A 24,916-nucleotide genomic window follows, 5' to 3' on the forward strand; every position below is an offset into this window, starting at 1 on the left:
TTTGCACAAGCCTTAAGCTTAGTAAAGGACTATACGAGGTTCTTAATATTGAAAGAGCCAATATATACCGTCATACATTCTTCCAACATTCTCGTTATTCACATAGTGCATTCAGATAAATATATTCCCAACAAATATTTCCTTCATTTGTAACATCTAGGCAGAGGTGAGCAAGAGCAGATAAAAGAGATGGCAAACTTTGATGACCTTCTTTATATGCCTCAAGGCCTCACCACTGATATGTCATTGAGTATTTCACACTGGCTTCCTCTGACTCTTTTCATCAAGGTCTTAACAACCAATGTGTCGACATGTGACCTTATCAACTGTACACAAGGACCCTTTTTGGGACAACGTGATCATGGGAGAGAAATCTCTCCCCTTGCCTCCCTCTTCCTACCCATCTGTGCTTCTGCCCAAAGTCATCGGTATTTCAGAGATTAAAACTGTGTTCTTTAGGTCTTAGCCACCAGTTTTTACTTGCATGAGCCATGCCAAAGAAACTGAGAAATTCCTTTTGTGGCTTGTCTACTTGGAACTTTGAAAAGAATGAACAGTAACATCCTCAGTCAGATTCAGATTTCATATAAAACCTGCTTTAGAGAACTGAAGGATAAGACATGCTTATTTAAAACTTTTAAATTATTATCCTCTCGACAGAGACAGCACCAGGGCAAGTGACAGCCAGACAGGCACTGGGCGACTCTGTGCCTCACTGAGGAAAAATTACCCAATATGAGCGAAGGAGATCCTAAGAAGCCAAGAGGCAAAATGTCACCATACGCATTTTTTGCGCAAACTTGTCAGGAGGAGCATAAGAAGAAGCATCCAGATGCTTAGGTCAACTTCTCAGCATTTTCTAAGAAGTGCTTAGAGAGGTGGAAGACCATGTCTGCTAAAGAGAAAGGAAAATTTGAAGATACAGCAAAGGCAGACAAGGCCCGTAATGAAAGAGAAATGAAAACCTGTATCCCTTCTAAAGGGGAGACAAGAAAGAAGCTCAAGGATCCCGAGGCACCCAAGAGGCCTCCTTCAGCCTTTTTTTCTATTCTGTTCTGAGTATTGCCCAAAACATACCGGCCTGTCCATTGGTGACGCTGCAAAGAAACTGGGAGAGATGCGGAATGACACTGCTGCAGGTGACAAGCAGCCTTAGGAAAAGAAGGCTGCAAAGCTGAAGGAAAAATGCGAAAAGGGTCTTGCTGCATATCGAGCTAAAGGAAAGCCTGATGCAGCAAAAAAGGGAGTTGTCAAGGCTGAAAAAAAGCAAGAAAAAGAGGAGGAAGCTGAGGAAAATGAAGAGGGTGAGGAGGAGGAAGATGAAGAGATGAAGATGAAGAAGACAATGATAATGAATAAGTTGGTTCTAGTTTTTCTTTTTTCTTGTCTGTAAAGCATTTAGCCCGCCTGTACACAACTCACTCCTTTTAAAGAAAAAAAATGAAATGTAAGGCTGTGTAAAATTTGTTTTTAAACCATACGTTGTATTTTTTTGCACAATTAACACATTACCGAAATGTTTCTTTAGATAGCGATGTCTTGGTGGTATTTGTTTTCTTTTTATATTTTGAGACTGAGTCTCCTCTGTCACCCAGGCTGGAGTGCAGTGGCACTATTTTGGCTCACTCCATCCTCTGCCTCCCAGGTTCAAGCGATTCCCCTGCTTCGGCCTCCTGAGTAGCTGGGATTACAGGCGCATGTCACCATGCCCTGCTAGTATTTTCAATAACCACTAACCTTGCCTGGTAACGTATGGGGGTTGTAAATTGGCATGGAAATTTCAAACAGATTCTTTTTGGTGCACAGCGCAAATTAGTTATATATGGTGATGGTAGTTTTTTTCATCTTTAGTTGTCTCTGATGCAGCTTATACCAAATAATTGTTGTTCCATTAACTGAATACCACTCTGTAATTCAAAAAAAAAAAAAAAAAAAAAACAAGTTGCAGCTGTTTTGTTGACATTCTGAATGCTTCTAAGTAAACACAATTTTTTTTCCTTTTTTTTTTTTTTTGAGACTGAGGTTTGCTCTTGTTGCCCAGGCTGGAGTGCAATGGCATGATCTCGGCTCACCACAACCTCCGCCCCCCAGTTTCAAGCAATTCTTCTGCCTCAGCCTCCTGAGTAGCTGGGATTACAGGCATGCACCACCACGCCCAGCTAATTTTGTATTTTTAGTAGAGACGGGGTTTCTCCATGTTGGTCAGGCTGGTCTTGAACTCCTGAACTCAGGTGATCCATCTGTCTCAGCCTCCCAAAGTGCTGGGATTACAGGCGTGAGCCACTGCACCTGGCCTAAATACAATTATTTTTAATAATAAAAAAAAAAAGTATTATCCTGCCAAGAGCCACCCTAACCAGACTCAGTACAATGTTAATACACATCACCCAGAAGAGAGGGGACCTTCAGTTCATGCCAGAGAATCTCTCTTGCCAGTAAAAAGTTAAAAAAATAATAATAAAAAAACACCCAATTTGGGCAGTGTTACGAAATGCACCCATTTTTCTTTGCAAGTTCACAAGTTCTTCTTTTTCCTTTTTTCCTTATTTATTTGTTTTTTATTTTTGTTTGTTCGTTTGAGATGGAGTCTTGCTCTGTCACCCAGGGTGGAGTGCAGTGGTGCGATTTCAGCTCACTGCAACCTCTGCCTCCCGGGTTCAAGCAATTCTCCTGCCTCAGCCTCCCCAGTAGCTGGGATTACAGGCGCCTGCCACCACGCTCAGCTAATTTTTGTGTTTTTGGTAGACACAGGGTTTCACCATGTTGGCCAGGCTGGTCTTGAACTCCTGACCTCAGGTGGTCTGCCCACCTTGGCCTCCCAAAGTTCTGGAATTACAGGCATGAACCACCATGTCTGGCCAATTTATTTCTTTTTTAAAGAGACAGGATCTTCCTATGTTGCTCAGGTTGGTCTCAAACTCCTAGACTCAAGCCATTCTCCAGCCTCAGCCATTGCCCCATCTCCCTCGCCCCCAATTGCTGGGATTACAGGTGTGCACCACTTAAGGTTTTGCATTTATTTTCATTTATTTTCAAACCTTTTTTTTTTGGCTCCTTTCCTGGTCATCATAGTCACATTATATAAAAAAAAGAAATAATACATCTAGATAAATCAACATTAGGAACTACTTATTACTCCCATAGAACATATTCTATTGTTTTAGGTGCAAATATTTCCAAAATGTAACTATTTGTATGTATTTTTCCTCTTAATTTACCTGAAAGATGCTCACAAGTATTGAACTCAATGAAGGAAAATTATAATTTTCTCTTTGTGATTTTTTTAAAGAGTGGTCAAGGGTAATTTATTATAACAAACCACGAAAGGAGGTTACATTTTAAAAGTATTTTGTTGATTTATAAGTCAGCAATGACTTCATCTGCCTAGTCAATGAAAGACCACAAGAGTTTTAAATAAACTCCCCACATGCTGAGCTGTGTACTTCCCTTATCCTATCACCCCAGCCTCTTCAGTTTAATGACATAAGGTGAGTAACGCTACGATCTGTTGAAGACTCAACAAAGTCATGCTTTGTAGACACCACAAGAGTTAAACTGAACTTTAATAATAACTTCAGGCTGGGGTGCCGGAAGAGGGAGAGCACCAGGAAAAATAGCTAGTGCATGTGGGGCTTAATACCTAGGCGATGGGTTGATAGGTGCAGCAAACCACCATAGCACATGTGTACCTATGTAACAAACCTGCACATCCTGCACATGTACCCTGGAACTTAAGATAAAGAAAAAAATAGGCCAGGTGCAGTGGCTCACGCTTGTAATCCCAGCACCTTGGGAGGCCGAGGTGGGCAGATCACGAGGTCAGGAGTTCGAGACCAGCCTGGCCAATATGATGAAATGCCATCTCTACTAAAAATACAAAAATTAGCTAGGCATGGTGGCCGTGCGCCTGCAGTCCTAGCTACTTGGGATGCTGAGGCAGAAAAATCATCTGAACCCGGGAGGCGGAGCTTGCAGTGAGCCAAGATCACGCCACTGCACTCCAGCCTGGGTGACAGAGAGAGACTCCGTCTCGAAATAAATAAACAAACAATAATAATTACTTAAGGTTTATCTTACAATGCTGCCACTTCCCCCAACAAGTCTGGAGATTGAATGGACATGAGTTTAATAGGAGAGGGGTGGAGGGTAAGGGCTGCAATTGGGGAAATGGGTAGAGGAAGAGGAGGCAGATTGAAAATAGTTTTTTAAAATCCTGGTCACATTCCTAGGAGCAGAGGGGGAGTATGGGTTAAACTTGAGGGACACACTAGGAGTTAATCATTCGGGGTACAGGGTGAACGCAAGTAAGAATTCTAAAAATAACGACTTCTCCTTCAAAATTGAAGCAGTCTGCAAGAAGCAGAATTGGAGAGCTTATTAGCTTGACTCCTTTGCCCTCTGCAGCTAATGCTCCCAGTTTAAATCCTGGCACAATCCTAAAGTAAGAGTTAGCTCTGCAAAGGTAAAAGAATTGAGGACACTGAAGAATATATATCAGGTGAGTTTAGTGGCACAAAACTAGCTCACAATTCCACATTGTGTTAGGGCAGCTCTGACCTCTGCATTCTTGTGTCTGTCCACAAAGGTAACTGAAAAGGAAGCAGCCAGGTAAGTCATTGTTGCGAGCCTGTCTCCTGTTCCACCTCTTCTCATTTTGTGGTGTCAGTTGCTTTGGAAAGAACAAGGGGAAATGAAAGGTGGCCAGAGGAAGGCATTCCATTGTGTGTACATGTCAGTTGCACATTCTGTGCCCTTTATGCCAAAGAGGGCCTTGCTAGATACCATTTCCTCCTAGTTTGCCACCAAGATGGACAATAGACCTTTTCAACAAAACCTGCAAACTGTTTTAATTAATATTGCTAACACCAGGACAGATGTTACAAGATAAATCTCTTCCTCCTTTATTCTCCTCCTTCCCTAGTCATTCCCCCCTCAAACATTTTGGGGCCCTGTACTAGATACTAGAGACACAAAGGAGACTAGAACATTCTCTGTCGTTGAATTATTCTCAGTCAAGTGAAGACAGAAACTGGGGTCTGAAAATTTTGAATAATAAAGCCATTTGTGACAGAGACACAGCTCACACTGGAAGTGGAACTTACATTTCCTGACTCGTAATGAAGACCTCTATGCTCAACACCACATACAAAACATGTGCGATGTACAAAATGGGTAAATTCCATTAACAGATACATTTATCATTTCGGGATAAGCTATTTGTGTCAAGACAGCAGAATTTCAAGTACTAACTCATCTTCCCCTTCCAGCTTCTTTTTCAATGGCCTTACCTGAATGACTCTGTGCCCACCACTAGAGAGGTAGTCTAGGCACTTCTTGCCTTTTTTTGTTTTTTTTTATTTTTGAGATGGAGTCTTGCTCTGTCACCCAGGCGGGAGTGCAGTGGCATGATCTCGGCTCACTGCAACCTCTGCCTCCCAGGTTCAAGCGATTCTCCTGCCTCAGCCCCCTGAGTAGCCGGGACTACGGGCGTGTGCCACCATGCCTGGCTAATTTTTGTATTTTTAATAGAGACAGGGTTTCGCTATGTTGGCCAGGCTGGTCTCGAACTCCTGACCTCATGATCTGCCTGCCACAGCCTCTCAAAGTGCTGGGATTAGAGGTGTAAGCCACCACGCCCGGCCGACTTCTTGCTTTTTTCACTGAATGGTTTGGAGCACACACAAAGGGCTCACATCTGGCACTGTCACTTATGAGCAGTATAAATCTGGGCAAGATTCTTAACTTTTCTGAACCTCGGGTTTCACATCTAGGACCCAGAGCTAATATTTCTTTCCTCATGGGATTGTTGTGATATTAAAAATAAAATACTAGGACACAGTAAGCATGCAATAAATAGCAGTGGTTGTTATTAACAAAGAGACTGTCTAGCATCTCCTCTTGTTTTAAGCCCCCTTCCTGAGAGAGGTGGAGAAAGAAGACCTAACTAGCAAGCATGGCTTTCTGGAGGGAGCAGGACTTGCAGCTGTTGCGGCATGAGACAGTAGAAGCAGAGCTTCAGCTCTACCAGGACATTCTCCCATTTCGATACAACAGAGTGTCCTGATGCAGCTGGGCTTTTGGGGGCAAGCACCCAGCAACCCCAGGAAACTGGAGTTGAAGCTGTGGGTGCCGGAGACCAGGAGAGGTTCCAGGAATCATAAGATGTTTCTAAGTTTATAGATAAGCTGGTGACACGAAACCAGGGAATATCTGGTTGTATTTATTTATTCCCTTATGAGCAACTCTCAAATCTTTTTGCTTTCAGATGTTGCAAATTCATCCCACCTCCCACTGCAGCTGTGATTCTCTGAGAAAGTAAGTCTCCATTGCTTGGGTAAATAAATCTATTGCCTCTCAACCTTACCCTACTTTGAGCTGTCAGGCCTCTTCCCCTTTCCCCACTCTTCCTCAGAGGTCCAAAAATGCTTCTAGAAAGTACAACTTGAAAACCACTGCCATGATGCAATGTTGGGAACCCTGTTCACATGCTGAAGTTCAATATCACCTCTACTTCAGCTGAAGATCACTAAAGCTCAATGTCACCTCTACTTCAGCTAAAGATCACTTCTCTCATTGCCTCTTTAATGTCTGCTTCACAACATGTATAACAAGTTAGTTGTGTGATAAGCTCTCTTCCTCACAAGAACCTTATCTCCAATGAGGGCAGGGAATGAGGTGAATCTATTTAGATTTGACACCGTGTCCCCAGTGCCTCGGGCGTTGTAGGCTCTGGAAAAAATGTATGGGACTAGGATAACCAGAGGACTGGGGGAAGTCCAGTCCTATTCTCACTTAGGGAGAGTCAGAATAACATAGTTCACCTTGTATAGTTCTTTGGAGGTGAAAAGATGGGATAGTGCACAAGCCTTTGAAATCATTCTTGAGGCCAGGCCTGGTGGCTCACACCTATAAGCCCAGCACTTTGGGAGGCCGAGGTGGGCAGATGACTTGAGGTTAGGAGTTCCAGACCAGCCTGGCCAACATGGTGAAACCTGTCTCTACTGAACATTTAAAAATTAGCTGGACATGGTAGCGGGCGCCTGTAATCCCAGCTACTTGGGAGGCTGAGGCAGGAGAATTGCTTGAACCCAGGAGGCAGAGGTTGCAGTGAGCCAAGATTGCGCCACTGCACTCCAGCCTGGGCCACAGAGTGAGACTCATCTCAAAATGAATAAAAAAATAAATAAATAATCTTTCTTGATACCAAATCTCTCATTAAGCATCTGGAAATCTCATACTTTCTGTCTTGTCTACTACGGAGGAAAGCACCTCATATGTTCTGCCTAAGCACCCCACTATACTGTTCAGAAGTTTCTATCTGTCCATTTTTTATTTTTAATTGTGGTAAAATACACGTAACATGAATTTACCATCTTAACCGTTTTGTGGGTGTGTGTTTTGTTTGTTTGTTTGTTTTTGAGACAGGGTCTCACTCTGTCTCCCAGGCTGAAGTGCAGTGGCACCATCTCAGCTCACTGCCACCTTGGCCTCCCGGTCTTCAGTGATCCTCCTACCTCAGCCTCCTGAGTAGCTGGAACTACAGGCACGCACCACCACAGCCAGCTAATTTTTTTGTTTTTTATAGAGACGTTTTGCCATGTTACCCAAGCTGGTCTCAAACTCCTAGCCTCAAGCAATCCACCCGCCTCAGCGTCCCAAGGTGTTGGGATTACAGGCATGAGCCACCACACCTGGCCTCTTAACCATTTTTAAATGTGCAGTTCGGTAGTGTTAAGTATGTTTACATTGCCATGCAACCAATCTTCAGAACTATTTCATCTCACAAAACTGAAGGTCTGTAACATTGAACAATAACTTCCTATTATCCCCTCTCCCCAGTACCTGGCAACCACCATTCTATTTTCTGTTTATAAATTTGCTCACTTTCAATATGCCACATAAGTGGAATAATATAGTACTTTGTGTGTGACTGGCTTATTTGACTTAGCATAATGTCTTCAAGGTTCATTCATGTTATAGCCTGTCACAAGATTTCCCATCTTTTTAAGATTAAATAATATTCAGAAGTAATTATATTTTTAAACTATTTTTAAATTTTTCATTGTGAAATTAAGGGCATCTATTCTAAGGATGCCTGAGAATGACAATGCCTAGAAACATTAAACCTGTCTACCCATCCACACTAGGTAGCCTCATTCTTGAAGATGACCACCAACATATTTGTATTAGCTTCTTTAATTCACCTGAGGACATTTAAAGTGTGTCAAAATTGATCTGTATGTGGCAGCAAAACACCCGCCTTGAAGATGAGTGCTAACCTATGCTCAGGATCAACCTCCTGCAGAGCTGAGTACAAAATGAAAATGCAAGTCGCTGTGTGAGTGCACAGATTGTATGTTCTAGAAGCTAGCACTGCCTGTCTTAAAAGTGCTTCTCCAGAAAAATACTGACTTGTAATTTCTGCCTAGGTCTAAAATCTTGACTTTTTTTTTTCCTACTGCTACCCTTGAAATTTATCAAAGTGGTGCCCTTATATTGTCCTATTAGGAAATCCCCCTTGGGCCCCTGCTCTTGTGAATTATATCTTACCCAAGTGAGATGAATATCACAGGGTTTGTACCTGTACCCTAGCTCCAAGAGTGCCAAGGAGAATTCCCCAAGCATGTTCTGGTTTACTTTGTTTTTTATTATATCTGCCAGCTGCATTTACCAAGTGCCTTTTATTTTTTGAGACAGGGTATCTCTCTCTCACCCAAAGTTGGAGTGCAGTGGCATGACCATGGCTTACGTAGCCTTGACCTCCTGGGCTCAAGCAATCCTCCCACCTCAGCCTCCTGAGTAGCTGGGGCTACAGGCACACATTACCACAACCAGCTAATTTTTTGGTAGAGATGGGGTCTGGCTATGTTGCCCAGGCTGGTCTCAAATTCCTGGGCTCACGCAATCTTCTGGCCTCAGCTTCCCAAAGTGCTGGGATTACAGGTGTGAGCCACTGTGCTTGGCCTAAAAGTTTTTTACATGATAGATCTCTGAATACGTTTTGAGTCTCTTCTCTGATAGTTTATTCGAGTTATTTTATGTTTCCTTGGGACAAAATTTGAAACATATTTTTCTAACTGGTGATTTCCTTTAGGTTTTCTCATTAGTTTCTATGAGATTAAAGGTTACAGTTGCTTGTAATTTCATTCATCAGTGAAGAGTCTGTGATTATCTCCTTTTTCATCTTAATTCTGTATTTTTGTTTCCTTCTCTCCTTTTTAAAAAAATTAATCTGGCTTGGGGAGAGTTTATCTCTCTTACTATTTTTTCAAAGAATCAACTTTAAAATTTTTCTTTTTATTATTTTTTTCTACTTACATGTCATTATTTTCAGCTTTTATTTTTATTATTCCCCCTTCATACTTTTTAAAAGAATATCTTATGAATTTTTCTAATTTACTAAGATTACTATCAGGTTTGTTTTTTATTATAGTCTTTCTTCTTTGGAAATTAATGCGAATTAATAATATTAATAATATTAATAGAATTCCAGCCAGGCACGGTGGCTCATGCCTGTAATCCCAGCACTTTGGGAGGCTGAGGTGGGTGGATCACGAGGTCAGCAGTTCAAGACCAGACTGACCAACGTGGTGAAACCTCGTCTCTACTAAAAATACAAAAAAATTAGCTGGGTGTGGTGGCGGGCACCTGTAACCCCAGTGACTTGGGAGGCTGAGGCGGGAGAATCGCTTGAAACCGGAAGGCGGAGGTTGCAGTGAGCCGAGATTGCGCCACTGCACTCTAGCCTGGGCAATAAGAGCAAAACTCCGTCTCAAAGAAAAAAAAAAAAGACTGATAGAATTCCTTCAGAATGCAGCTTTTACTGTATTCCATTCCTTCCATTTTGCATAAGTATTTTCCCTTTTATTGCATTCCATATGTCTAATCTGTTTTGATTTTCTCACTAATCCAAGATTTTTAGAAATATGTTTCCTTTTTTTCTTTTCTTCTTTCTTTGTTTTATTTTATTTTTAATTTTTTGAGAAAAAGTCTTGCTCTGTCACCCAAGCTGGCATGATTATAGCTCATTGTAACCTCAGCCTCAAGCAATTCACCTGCTACAGCCTGGCAAAATGCTGGAATTACAGGCATGAGCCATCACACCTGGCCTAGAAATGTGTTAATTTATAGGTAATTAAGTCTTATCTTTTTTATACTTATTTCTAATTTTATTGTGTTATAGTCTAAGCTTTTTAAACATTTGGCATGAGATTTTCTTTAAGGCCTGCAAACTTTGTTAAAATTTTAAAATTTTGTTAGAAGTTTTTTTTTGAGACCAATTACCAAACAATTTTTATAAATAATCCATGGACATATGGGAAGAAATATACATATATAATATATAATATAATATATAATAATATATAATATAATATATAATAATATATAATATAATATATAATATAATAATATATTATATAATATATTATAATATATTATATATAATATATATATAATATATTATATATATTATATATAATATATATAATCATATAATATATGATTATATATATTATATATAATATATTATATAATAGATTATATATATGATTATATATTATATATTATTATATAATCTATTATATTATGTATTATATTATATATTATTATATAATCTATTATATAATAGATTATATATTATATAATCTATAATATATTATATATTATATAATCTATAATCTATTATATAATATATAATATACATAATAGATTATATAATATATATTATATAATATAATATATATTATATAATATATATAATATAATATATATTATATAATATATATTATATAATATATATTATATATATTATATAATATGTAATATATTATATATTATACAATATATATTACATATTATATAATATATATTATATAATATATAATATATTATACAATATATTATATTACATATTATATAATATATTATTATATATTAAGATGGACATTATGTTAGTGTATGACTTACAACATAAAAAGGTATTACTACATCATAAACCTGTATGCACCAAACAACATGGAGCTAAATTTAAGGAAAGGTGATAAAATATAATGATTTTTAAAATTGTTATTGGGAGATTTTATTTTATGGAAGATTTTCATATACATCTTTCAGAATCAGAGAAACTTAATAGTCTAAAAGTAATTACAGGCTGGGCATGGTGGCTCATGCCTGTAATCCCAACACTTTGGTAGGCAAAGGCAGTTGAATCACTTGAGGTCAGGAGTTCCAGATCAGTCTGGTGAACATGATAAAACCTTGTCTCTACTAAAAATACAAAAATTAGCTGGCATGGTGGCACAGGCCTGTAATCCCAGCTACTTGGGAGGCTGAGGCAGGAGAATCGATTGAACCCGGGAGACAGAGGTTGCACTCAGCCGAGATCAGGCCACTGCACTCCAGCCTGGACTACAAAGCAAGACTCCATCTTAAAAGAAAAAAAAAGTAAGTAAAGACACTGGGAAATTGAATGATATAGTCAAAAATTTCAAGTTAGTAGATACGGTCTTTGTATCTTTTAAGTAAGGATATGTGTGTGTGTGTATCTATATAATATATATATTTTATATATATTATATATTTTATATATTTTACATATATTATATATTATATATTTTATATATTTTATATATTATATATTTTATATATTTATATATATTATATAATTTATATATAATATATAATATATTATATATTATATATTATATATATATATATATATAATATATTTATATATTATATATAATATATAATATATTATATATTATATATATTTTATATATTATATATTTTTATATTATATATTATATATAATATATAATAGATTATGATATATATTATATAATATATATTATTATATAATCTATTATATACTATATCATAGATTATATATTATATAATAGATTATATATTATATATATTATATAATATATTATATTATAGATTATATAATATATTATATATTATATAATCTATTATATATTATATAATATATATTATATATTATACAATATATTATATATTATATAATATTATATATATATAATATATATTATATAATATATATTTTACATATATTATATATTATATAATATATATTATATATTATATATTTATATATATTATATATAATTTATATATATATATAATATATTATATATTATATATTTTATATATTATATATTATATATAATATATAATAATTATATATATATTATATATATTATATATATATATAATTATATATTATATATATATATTATATAATATATATATATATATAATATATATATATATTATATAATATATATATATATTATATAATATATATATATATAATATAATATATATTATATATTATATAATATATATAATATATAATATATTATATAATATAATATATTATATTATATATTATATAATATAATATAATATATAATATATTATATAATACATTATATTATATAATATAATATATAATCTATTATATAATATAATATATAATATATTATATAATATATTACATATTATATAATATATAATATATGATATAGTATATAATAGATTATATAATAATATATTATATATTATATAATATATATCATAATCTATTATATATTATATATAATATATAATATATAAAAATATATAATATATAAAATATATAATATATAATATATTATATATTATATATAAATTATATATAATATATATAAAATATATAATATATATAAAATATATAATATATAATATATGTAAAATATATAAAATATATAATATATATAAAATATATATATTATATAGATACACACACACACATATCCTTACTTAAAAGATACAAAGACCATATCTACTAACTTGAAATTTTTGACTATATCATTCAATTTCCCAGTGTCTTTACTTACTTTTTTTTTCTTTTAAGATGGAGTCTTGCTTTGTAGTCCAGGCTGGAGTGCAGTGGCCTGATCTCGGCTGAGTGCAACCTCTGTCTCCCGGGTTCAATTGATTCTCCTGCCTCAGCCTCCCAAGTAGCTGGGATTATAGGCCTGTGCCACCATGCCAGCTAATTTTTGTATTTTTAGTAGAGACAAGGTTTTATCATGTTCACCAGACTGATCTGGAACTCCTGACCTCAAGTGATTCAACTGCCTTTGCCTACCAAAGTGTTGGGATTACAGGCATGAGCCACCATGCCCAGCCTGTAATTACTTTTAGACTATTAAGTTTCTCTGATTCTGAAAGATGTATATGAAAATCTTCCGTAAAATAAAATCTCCCAATAACAATTTTAAAAATCATTATATTTTATCACCTTTCCTTAAATTTAGCTCCATGTTGTTTGGTGCATACAGGTTTATGATGTAGTAATACCTTTTTATGTTGTAAGTCATACACTAACATAATGTCCATCTTTCTGTTGTTTTATTTGTATTACTTCAGTGTATCACTTTGTTTTCAAAACTTTATTACCCCATTTTAAATGTCTTTCTCATAAATAATATAGAGATGGGGGTTGTTTTCTGTTATAATATTTTAGAATTTGTTAATAGAAAAATTACCACGTTTTTAGTAAAATTGACCTTTTAGTTTTATTCTTTTTGTCATCATATTTACCATTTATTTGATTTTTCTCTTTTCTTTGTCTTTGATTTTATGGTTTTGACAAGTTGCTCTTCATTCTCTTTTCTCCCTTCACTAACTTGAAGGTTTTATTGTAATTTTTTATTCCACCATTGATTACCTTTTATTTTCCCTATAGTTACATATTTCTTTAGTATAATGTTATATGGAAACAAGAGAGCAAGAGAGCACCCTTTTTCTCTTATGGAAAATGCTTAATTCTCCCACTGTTTATTCTCTTCCCCTTAAGACCCTCAGAATGCTTTTAGTTCCCCACTTAGTGCAACTATTAGATCACTTTTACTTTCCCCCATCTATCCAACATACCTCAACTCCTAGGTTGTTGTTGTTTTTTGTCTGTGTGTGACAGTCTCGCTCTGTTACCCAGGCTGGAGTGCAGTGGCAAAATCTTGGCTCACTGCAACTTCCACCTCCTGGGTTCAAGCGATTCTCCTATCTCAGCCTCCCAAGTAGCTGGGATTACAGGCATGCACCACCACCCCTGGCTAATGTTTGTACTTTTAGTAGAGACAGGGTTTTGCCATGTTGGCCAGGCTGGTCTTGAACTCTTGACCTCAGGTGATCCACCTGCCTCAGCCTCCCAAAGTGCTGGGATTACAGGAGCACACCACCATGCCAGGCCAGCTCCTATGTTTTGAAGGGATAATTTAGTCCTTTGTGTTCCTGGCCATTAGTAGGCTTTCCCACTAATGAATTGCATCTTTTGTTTTTCAAGACATTTTATTTAGTGTTTAAATTATACTTTCCTAGGTACTCTACCATTATCCTTTTAACCACATATCAATGTGAAATAAGTCTTCTGCCACATATTAAATCTCTGTTCCAATAACTTTGTTGTTTGGCAAGAGCTCTTAGTGGCATACGCAAGTGAGAGAGTCTGTGAATTCTTGTTTGTTGGCAAATATCGTTCTTTTACCCTGGCAGGTGAATAATATTTTGGTTGAATGTTAAATCCTTGAGTTGCAGTCCTTTTCTCTCAGTCGTCTGAGGATGTTGCATGAATGTATGTTTTTCCTTCCAGTATTGCAGTCACATACTAGTTTGTTTCTTTTGTTTTTTTGTTTGTTTGTTTGAGACAGAGTCTCACTCTGTTGCCCAGGCTGGAGTGCAATGGTGCAATCTCTGCTCACTGCAACCTCTGCCTCCTGGGTTCAAGGGATTCTCCTGTGTCAGCCTCCCGAGTAGCTGGGATTACAGGCACACGCCACCACATCTGGCTTTTTTTTTTTTTTTTTTTGAGACAGAATCTTTCTCTGTTGCCCAGGCTGGAGTGCAGTGGCACGATCTTGGCTCACTGCAAGCTCCGCCTCACGGGTTCACGCCATTCTCCTGTCTCAGCCTCCTGAGTAGCTGGGACTACAGGCACCTGCCATCATGCCTGGCTAATTTTGTTTTTGTATTTTTAGTAGAGACGGGGTTTCACCGTGTTTGCCAGGATGGTCTTGATCTCCTGACCTTGTGATCTGCCCACCTCGGCCTCCCAAAGTGCTGGATTACAGGCATGAGCCACCGCGCCCAGCCTAATTTTTTGTATTTTAGTAGAGACGGGGTTTCACTGCGTTGCCCAGGCTGGCCTTGAACTCCTGAGCTCGGGCAATCCACTCGCCTTGACCTCCCAAAGTGCTAGGATTATAGGCATGAGCCACCGCATCCAACCATTTGCTTCTTTTTCTTTCTTCCTAGAAATATATAAGATTTCCTCTTTATTATTCCAGTTCAGAAATTATTTTTGATCAATCTGCCTGGAACTCAGTGTGTCTTCTTTCCCCTTCTTGATATTTCTTTTTGATTTTTCTGCAACTCCTATTATTTGCATGGGAAGTTTCTTAGATATGAGTCCTTTATCATTTTCTTCATGATTTTTATTTTTTTATATTTTTGCTCTGGGTTGTGATATATTTCTACCACTTTCAGACTTCCAGGTCACCATTTCAGACCTCAACAATGATCACCCTCCCTTTTAGATTATTTACTAATGTTTCTAGCTTACAAATCAAGATTTTTGTTCCCAGAAATTTTTGTGTGGGGATCGGGGGTATTCCATGAAGGGGGCTATATATGTGAAGTGACCCCCAATGTTGAAGGAGCCGAGAAACCAAAGGATGAGGCAGACAAATTCAGTTTCTCGGCATTGGGTGATTTATGAAGGGAACTTACAGAGAGAAGTGTGGTCTTGGGCAGCCAAGAAACAGGTAGAGCTCTGCCCCACAGGGCCTCAGACCCAGGGCTTATATCATGGGAAAAAAGCCTAAGTACCCTGGAAAGAACATGTAGGTGGCTTTGGGGGTCACAGCATATGATTTCTGCAATGAAGGTTGTTTTGGAAGAGATGTACAATGAATAGGTGTTCCTACTAAGGAGTAATAGATCAGCTACATATTTTGGAGGCATTCCTGAACTCAGGCTTAGTCAGGCAGATTAGCAGTTAAAATAAAGTCAGTCATTGTTCAATTCCCACCTATGAGTGAGAACACGCGGTGTTTGGTTTTTTGTCCTTGCGATAGTTTACTGAGAATGATGTTTTCCAATTTCATCCATGTCCCTACAAAGGACATGAACTCATCATTTTTTATGGCTGCATAGTATTCCATGGTGTATATGTGCCACATTTTCTTAATCCAGTCTATCATTGTTGGACATTTGGGTTGGTTCCAATGAGAACTCATGAACACAGGAAGGGGAACATCACACTCCGGGGACTGTTGTGGGGCTGGGGGAGGAGGGAGGGATAGCATTAGGAGATATACCTAATGCTAAATGACGAGTTAATGGGTGCAGGAAATCAACATGGCACATGGATACATATGTAACAAACCTGCACATTGTGCACATGTACCCTAAAACCTAAAGTATAATAAAAAATAAAATAAAATAAAATAAAATAAAAAGTAAAATAAAATAAAAGTCAGTCTTGTCCCCATATGGGGGCTGCTAGAGTTCTTGTAAATGCTCTTATCATTTTTTGGTTCAGGTTGTCATTTATTTTCTCCAACAGTTCCACTTCCGTGGGGACTGCCGACTTTCTGCTTGTTTGCCATTTCTGTGGCTGTTGGGTCCCGTAGGTATTCTTCACTGTTTTCCCTCAGTGGCTCACTGAGGCCTGGGGAGAACTTACAGTGGTAGCATCTTAGTCCATTTGGGCTACTGTAACAAAAATCCTGGCAGGACATGGTACTCACACCTGTAATCCCAGCACTTTGGGAGGCCAAGGCAAGATGATGGCTTGAGCCCAGGAGTTGGAGACCAGCCTGGACAACATGACAAAAACTCCATCTCTACAAAAAATACAAAAATTAGCCAAACATGGTGAAGCATGCCTATAGACCCAGCTAGTCAGGCAGCTGAGGTGGGAGGATCACTTGAGCCTAGGAGGTCGGGGCTGCAGTGAGAGGTGATTGTAGCGATTGTGCCACTGCACTCCAGCCTAGGCGACAGAGCAAGACTCCATCTCAAAAAAAAAAAAAAAAAATCTAAACTAGGTGGCTTATAACAGTTTATTTCTTATAGTTCTAGAGGCTGGGAATTCCAAGATCAAGATGTCAACAGATTCAGTGTCTGGTGAGGGCTCGCTCTCTGCTTAATAGAGGGCATTTTTTATCTGTGTCTTCACATGGCAGAAGGGGTGAATGAGCTCCCTTTGGTGTCTTTTATAAGGGCACTAATTCCATTCATGAGGGCTCCATCACCTCCCAAGGTCCCACTTCTTAAAACAATTGCATTGGGGATTAGGTTTCAACATATGAATTTGTCAGGGAGGGATGCAAACATTCAGACCATAGCAGACAGCAGTACCATGAGTGGTGGATGGAACAGTACTATCTCCCCACATGGTTCAGCTGTGCACCCACTGCCCAGCTGACAGAGCCCAACTGAGCACAAGGAGGAAGCCTCTCTCTCCCCAGTCTCCTCAGCTGACTGGCTGTAGGCCTTGCGGGTAGAAAGAGCTCAGCTCCCTCACTCCTTGGCATGGGAGAGCAACCTCTAAGGAATTGTCGAGTGGACAAGCACAGCTCCTCCCCTAGGGATCAACAGGCCTTCCCACCTCAAGCATGTAGAGTTTGGTCTGATTCTCACCCCAGGGCTTCTCCGTGGCTGATCTTCAGTCCTCAGCAGGCTCAAGTAAGAAAGGTAACTGTGCTTGCTTTCTCCTGTGGAGGAGGGTCCCAGGCCCCACCATTCTCTGGGCTCAGGAGAAACGCAGTGTTTGGATTGGAGATGAGGACGAAGGCAACCAGTATGAGTTAATGCTGCCATGTGCCCAGCAGCTCACAACTTCATCTACTGCCATTACCAAAACTATTATTAAAACAGTTGGGTGGGGCCGGGCGCCATGGCTCACACCTGTAATCCCAGCACTTTGGGAGGCCAAGGCAGGCGGATCACCTGAGGTCAGGAGTTCAAGACCAGCCTGGTCAACATGGCCAAATACCGTCTCTACTAAAAACACAAAAATTAGCTGGGCATGGGGATGGGTACCTGTAATCCCAGCTACCAGGGAGGCAGAAGCAGGAGAATCACTTGAACCCCAGAGGCAGAGGTTGCAGTGAGCTGAGATCACACCACTGCACTCCAGCCTGGGCGACAGGGCAACATTCCATCTCAAACAAACAAACACAAACAAAACAGTTGCCTAAAAAATTTACTGAACATTTAAATAGATAATAACTTTAAACTTTTCAAAATACACATAAGCCCACAATCCTAACGAAAATATTTCCATTTTTCAGTGTCCCTTTCTGATCTTTCTCAATTTGCATGAGATTTTCACATTGCTGCAATCAGAGTGCATGTCCAGGTGGTCCTGCCTCTCTTACTACGGCATCCGCTTCTCTGTGCCGTAGCAGCGTGATAACCGTGCTAATGGCTGCATCAACAAGGTTTGGAAGCATTCTATGTGTCTGACAATAGAGGGATACCTAAATAAGCAGTCATACATCCACTGTAGGTGATTATTTTCCAGCCTTTATTTTAACAATTTTGCAAGTTTTTTTAAATCAGCAACAATTATCCCATCCCCCACGCCTTCCCACCTAGTGTTCTTATGGACTTACCTCTTCAAAGTAAGTAGGTAAGCATTCATGAGCAACTTCCCTTTTCATTAGCCCCTTCTATATTAGACCTCAGAACTATCTTGAGAGCCATTTGACAGTCTCAACTCTGGCCAGGCCATGCCCTCACGATGACAATCCTGGAGGAAAGATGCTTTAATTTAGCAGAATGAATCTCTCACTGTGTTCCATGGCCTGGTTCCTCAACTGTGGCTCATCTGCAGCCCTGGATGATATAAGCCTGGCGTATTTTTATGCCTTGTGGAATTTCTCCCTCTACAGCTCATTGGTCTTTTTCCAGCTGCAGAAAGGCTGGGCACAACGGCTCACACCTGTAATCTCAGCACTTTGGGAGACCAAAGTGGGAGGATCGCTTGAGCCCAAAAGTTCAAGACTAGACTGGGCAATAAAGAGAAAACTCATCTCTACAAAAAAATCAAAAGCTAGCCGGGCATGGTGGCGTATGTCTGTGGTCCCAGCTACACAGGAGGCTGAGGCAGGTGAAGCGCTTGAGTGCAGGAGGTTCAGGCTATAGGGAGCCATGTTTGCACCACTGTACTCCAGTCTGAGCGACAGTGAGACCCTGTTTCAAAGAAAAACAAAAACAAAAACAAAAAAAATTGTTTGTGGCTGGCCACAGTGGCTCACGCCTGTAATCCCAGCACTTTGGGAGGCTGAGGTGGGCAGATTACTTGAGGTCAGGAGTTCAAGACCAGCCTGGCCAACATGGTGAAACCCCATTTCTACTAAAAATACAAAAAAAAATAAATTAGCCAGGCGTGGTGCTCCACACCTATGATCCCAGCTACTCAGGTGGCTGAGGCATGAGAATTGCTTGAAACCAGGAGGCAGAGGTTGCAGTGAGATGAGATCATGCCACTGCACGCCAACCTGGGCAACAGAGTAGACTCTGTCTTAAAAAAAACAAAAACAAAAAAACATTGTGTGGTAGTGAGATGAGTTGCTTGCCAGCAATGTGGGTCTATATAGACACCTCTGAGCAGGCTGGGCTGCCTTTTCCACAACAGCCCTCCATCCCCACTCCACCCCACATTGCCCGCCCACTAAAATTCACAGCCACATCTGAGACTATCTTTGGTCTCCAGATCTAAGCCATTATCTTCACATTTTCAGGAAGAATAGATTCTTGAGGGTAGCAGAGCTCTCTTGGGCATTTCTGGTCAAAAACATATAGTTTTATCTTCTTTTCTCTATAGGAGAATTTCACCCAATATAACTAAGATTTCTCCCTTGTCAACAGCTGCAGGGTCCAGCATGCCTGTCACTCTCCAACACTTCCCAGAATCTCTGTTCAAAGGTTTTAGGGCAGTGCAGTCTTCTCCTAGCACAGCTTCTTCAAGCACTCTCAGAACTTGGTCTTGTCTTGTCTTGTCCTTTTTTTTCTTTTCTTCTTTTTTTTTTCCGGCAGAAAGCGCGAACACAGTCCCCCATTAACGCAAATTATGCAGTTGACTTACCCACATTTGGGGAAAGCACAGGGGTCAGCACATCCGGAGGGCAATGGATAAGCCTCACCCTGCGAAAACCACCTTCGTGATCATGGTATCTCCCCTGCCAGGTAAGTATAGAACTTGATCTTTTCTTCTCTGATCCTGGTGCATCTTTGCAGGAAGCTAAGAAGCTGGGTGCAATTTTCCTTCTCAGCAGCTCTAGTGTCCTAGTTCAAGTGCTGTCTGTCACTATTATGAATCCAGTTACAGGCAATCTCAGAATCAGATAACATTGTAATCTGGCTGTATTTTAAAATATGGTTTGAGGTGTGTCTAACTCCTGTCAATGCTTCATAAAAGTGAATTCTTCATTATGAATCTTGAATTTCGGTCTAGGCGTGAAACTGGACTCCATCTCAAAAGAGTTGACTGTAGTTGATTTATTCACATCCTCAGTCCACTCTTATGAGGCTTTCCATGGCATCCCTCTACTAAACAGCTCCTATTGAGGTCATCAGTGACCTACCTATATCTTGCCAAAGCCAATGGTCCATTCTCTGTCCTTACCTTACCTCTCTGTGGGATTTGGCAAGCTGACCACTCCATCCTTCTGGAAGCCCTTTCTTCTCTAGGCTTCAGGGAACCCACCCTCCTGGAGTCCTCTCTTCCTGCTTTCATTCTTGCCATCCCAGCAGCCCCCTTTCAGATGGCAGTCTGAGTGATATTTTAAAAACATTTGCTAGGCCAGGCACAAGTGGCTCATACCTATAATCCCAGCACTTTGGGAGGGCAAGATGGGAGGATTGCTTGAGCCCAGGAGGTCAAGACTGCAGTGAGCCATGATAGCGCCACTGCACTCCAGCCTGGGTGACAGAGCAAGACCCTGTCTCAAAAGAAACAAAATAAAAAAAAAATTTACTTAATCACATTGCTATTCCTCCAAAAGCTTCCAATTATGTGTTGGGTAATAACCCAGTCCCTAGCATGATTTATGGTTTGCCCCTGCCTTCTGTGCCCAGTCCTCACCTACACTCTTCTGCTCATCCACGAGGCTCCAGCCACACTGGCCTCCTTCTATCTGTCAAATTCTCCAGGAGCTTTCAAATTGTTGGGCCTTCTTCTTAGAATGGTCTTCCTATGAGTCATGACGTGGCTGCCTCCTCTTCACTTGGGTCGCAGCCAAACATCAACTCCTCAAGAGTTTTTCCCGGGAGCCAAGATGGCCGAATAGGAACAGCTCCGGTCTCCAGCTCCCAGCCTGAGCGACACAGAAGATGGGTGATTTCTGCATTTCTGTTTGAGGTACCGGTTTCATCTCACTAGGGAGTGCCAAACAGTGGGTGCGGGACAGTCGGTGAAGCGCACTGTGCGCGAGCCGAAGCAGGGCGAGGTATTGCCTCACTCGGGAAGTGCAAGGGGTCAGGGAGTTCCCTTTCCTAGTCAAAGAAAGGGGTAACAGACGGCACCTGGAATATCAGGTCAGTCCCACCCTAATACTGCGCTTTTCCAACGGGCCTGGAAAACGGCACACTAGGAGATTGTGTTCCGCACCTGGCTCGGAGGGTCCTATGCCCACGGAGTCTCGCTGATTGCTAGCACAGCAGTCTGAGATCAAGCTGCAAGGCGGCAGCGAGGCTGGGGGAGGGGTGCCCGCCATTGCCCAGGCTTGCTTAGGTAAACAAAGCAGCCAGGAAGCTCGAACTGGGTGGAGCCCACCACAGCTCAAGGAGGCCTGCCTGCCTCTGTAGGCTCCACCTCTGGGGGCAGGGCACAGACAAACAAAAAGTCAGCAGGAACCTCCACAGACTTAAATGTCCCTGTCTGACTGACAGCATTGAAGAGAGTAGTGGTTCTCCCAGCACACAGCTGGAGATCTGAGAACAGACAGACTGCCTCCTAAAGTGGGTCCCTCACCCCTGAGCAGCCTAACTGGAGGCACCCCCCAGTAGGGACAGACTGACACCTCACTCGCGGGGTACTCCTCTGAGACAAAACTTCCAGAGGAACTATCAGATAGCTGAATTTGTGGTCTCACGAAAATCCGCTGTTCTGCAGCCACCGCTGCTGACACCCAGCCAAACAGGGTCTGGAGTGGACCTCTAGTAAACTCCAACAGACCTGAAGCTGAGGGTCCTGTCTGGTAGAAGGAAAACTAACAAACAGAAAGGACATCCACACCAAAAACCCATCTGTACATCACCATCATCAAACACCAAAAGTAGATAAAACCACAAAGATGGGGAAAAAACAGAGCAGAAAAACTGGAAACTCTAAAAAGCAGAGCACCTCTCCTCCTCAAAGGAAGCAGTTCCTACCAGCAATGGAACAAAGCTGGATGGAGGATGACTTTGACGAGTTGAGAGAAGAAGGCTTCAGATGATCAAACTACTGTGAGCTACGGGAAGAAATTCAAAACAATAGCAAAGAAGTTAAAAACTTTGAAAAAAAATTAGAAGAATGGAAAGCTAGAATAACCAATGGAGAGAAGGGCTTAAAGGAGCTGATGGAGCTGAAGCCAAGTTTCAAGAACTACGCGAAGATTCAGAAGCCTCGGTAGCCGATGCGATCAACTGGAAGAAAGGGTATCAGTGATGGAAGATGAAATGAATGAAATGAAGTCAGAAGGGAAGTTTAGAGAAAAAAGAATAAAAAGAAATGAACAAAACCTCCAAGAAATTTGGGACTATATGAAAAGACCAAACCTACGTCTGATTGGTGTACCTGAAATGATGGGAGAATGGAACCAAGTTGGAAAACACTCTGCAAGATATTATCCAGGAGAACTTCCCCAATCTAGCAAGGCAGGCCAACATTCAGATTCAGGAAATACAGAGAACGCCACAAAGATACTCCTCGAGAAGGCAACTCCAAGACACATAATTGTCAGATTCACCAAAGTTGAAATGAAGGAAAAAATGTTAAGGGCAGCCAGAGAGAAAGGTCAGGTTACCCACAAAGGGAAGCCCATCAGACTAACAGCTGATCTCTCGGCAGAAACTCTACAAGCCAGAAGAGAGTGGGGGCCGATATTCAACATTCTTAAAGAAAAGAATTTTCAACCCAGGATTTCATATCCAGCCAAACTAAGCTTCATAAGTGAAGGAGAAATAAAATACTTTACAGACAAGCAAACGCTGAGTGATTTTGTCACCACCAGGCCTGCCCTAAAAGAGCTCCTGAAGGAAGCACTAAACATGGAAAGGAACAACCAGTACCAGCCACCGCAAAACATGCCAAATTGTAAAGACCATGAGGCTAGGAAGAAACGCATCAACTAACGAGCAAAATAACCAACTAACATCATAATGACAGGATCAGATTCACACATAACAATATTAACGTTAAATGTAAATGGGCTAAATGCCCAATTAAAAGACACAGACTGGCAAATGGATAAGGAGTCAGGCCCTCAGTGTGCTGTATTCAGGAAACCATCTCACGTGCAGAGACACACATAGACTCAAAATAAAGGGATGGAGGAAGATCTATCAAGCAAATGGAAAACAAAAAAAGGCAGGGGTTGCAATCCTAGTCTCTGATAAAATAGACTTTAAACCAACAAAGATCAAAAGAGACAAAGAAGGCCATTACATAATGGTAAAGGGATCAATTCAACAAGAAGAGCTAACTATCCTAAATATATATGCACCCAACACAGGAGCACCCAGATTCAAAAGCAAGTCCTGAGTGACCTACAAAGGGACTTAAACTCCCACACAATAATAATGGGAGATTTTAACACCCCACTGCAACATTAGACAGATCAATGAGACAGAAAGTTAACAAGGATATCCAGGAATTGAACTCAGCTCTACACAAAGTGGACCTAATAGACATCTACAGAACTCTCCACCCCAAATCAACAGAATATACATTTTTTTCAGCACCACACCACACCTATTCCAAAATTGACCACATAGTTGGAAGTAAAGCTCTCCTCAGCAAATGTAAAAGAACAGAAATTATAAAAACTGTCTCTCAGACCACAGTGCAATCAAACTAGAACTCAGGATTAAGAAACTCACTCAAAATGCTCAACACATGGAAACTGAACAACCTGCTCCTGAATTACTATTGGGTACATAATGAAATGAAGGCAGAAATAAAGATGTTTTTGAAACCAACGAGAACAAAGACTCAACATACCAGAATCTCTGGGACAGTTCAAACAGTGTGTAGAGGGAAGTTTATAGCACTAAATGCCCACAAGAGAAAGCAGGAAAGATCCAAAATTGACACCCTAACATCACAATTAAAAGAACTAGAAAAGCAAGAGCAAACACATCAAGAGCTAGTAGAAGGCTAGAAATAACTAAAATCAGAGCAGAACTGAAGGAAATAGAGACACAAAAAACCCTTCAAAAAATTAATGAATCCAGGAGCTGGTTTTTTGAAAAGATCAACAAAATTGATAGACGCTAGCAAGACTAATAAAGAAGAAAAGAAGAAGAATCAAATAGATGCAATAAAAAATGAAAAAGGGGATATCACCACGATCCCACAGAAATACAATCTACCATCAGAGAATACTACAAACACCTCTATGCAAATAAACTAGAAAATCTAGAAGAAATGGATAAATTCCTCGACACATACCCCTCCCAAGATAAAAGGAAGAAGTTGAATCTCTGAATAGACCAATAACAGGTTCTGAAATTGTGGCAATTATCAATAGCTTACCAACCAAAAAGAGTCCAGGACTGATGGATTCACAGCCGAATTCTACCAGAGGTACAAGGAGGAACTGGTACCATTCCTTCTGAAACTATTCCAATC

General features: G+C 39.7%; 1 non-coding gene and 1 pseudogene across 1 annotated transcript; one reads left to right on the plus strand and one right to left on the minus strand.

The window, feature by feature from the left end:
* Positions 1–735: 735 nt before the first annotated feature.
* On the plus strand, positions 736–1,359 carry LOC100579976 (annotated as a pseudogene).
* Positions 1,360–20,112: 18,753 nt separating this feature from the next.
* LOC115832624 lies at positions 20,113–20,276 on the minus strand. Its single transcript, XR_004028147.1, has one exon. It is a non-coding gene; the product is annotated as a U1 spliceosomal RNA (small nuclear RNA).
* Positions 20,277–24,916: the final 4,640 nt, after the last annotated feature.

The sequence above is a fragment of the Nomascus leucogenys genome, chromosome 22a (assembly GCF_006542625.1).
Source record: "Nomascus leucogenys isolate Asia chromosome 22a, Asia_NLE_v1, whole genome shotgun sequence".
Lineage (NCBI taxonomy): Eukaryota > Metazoa > Chordata > Mammalia > Primates > Hylobatidae > Nomascus > Nomascus leucogenys.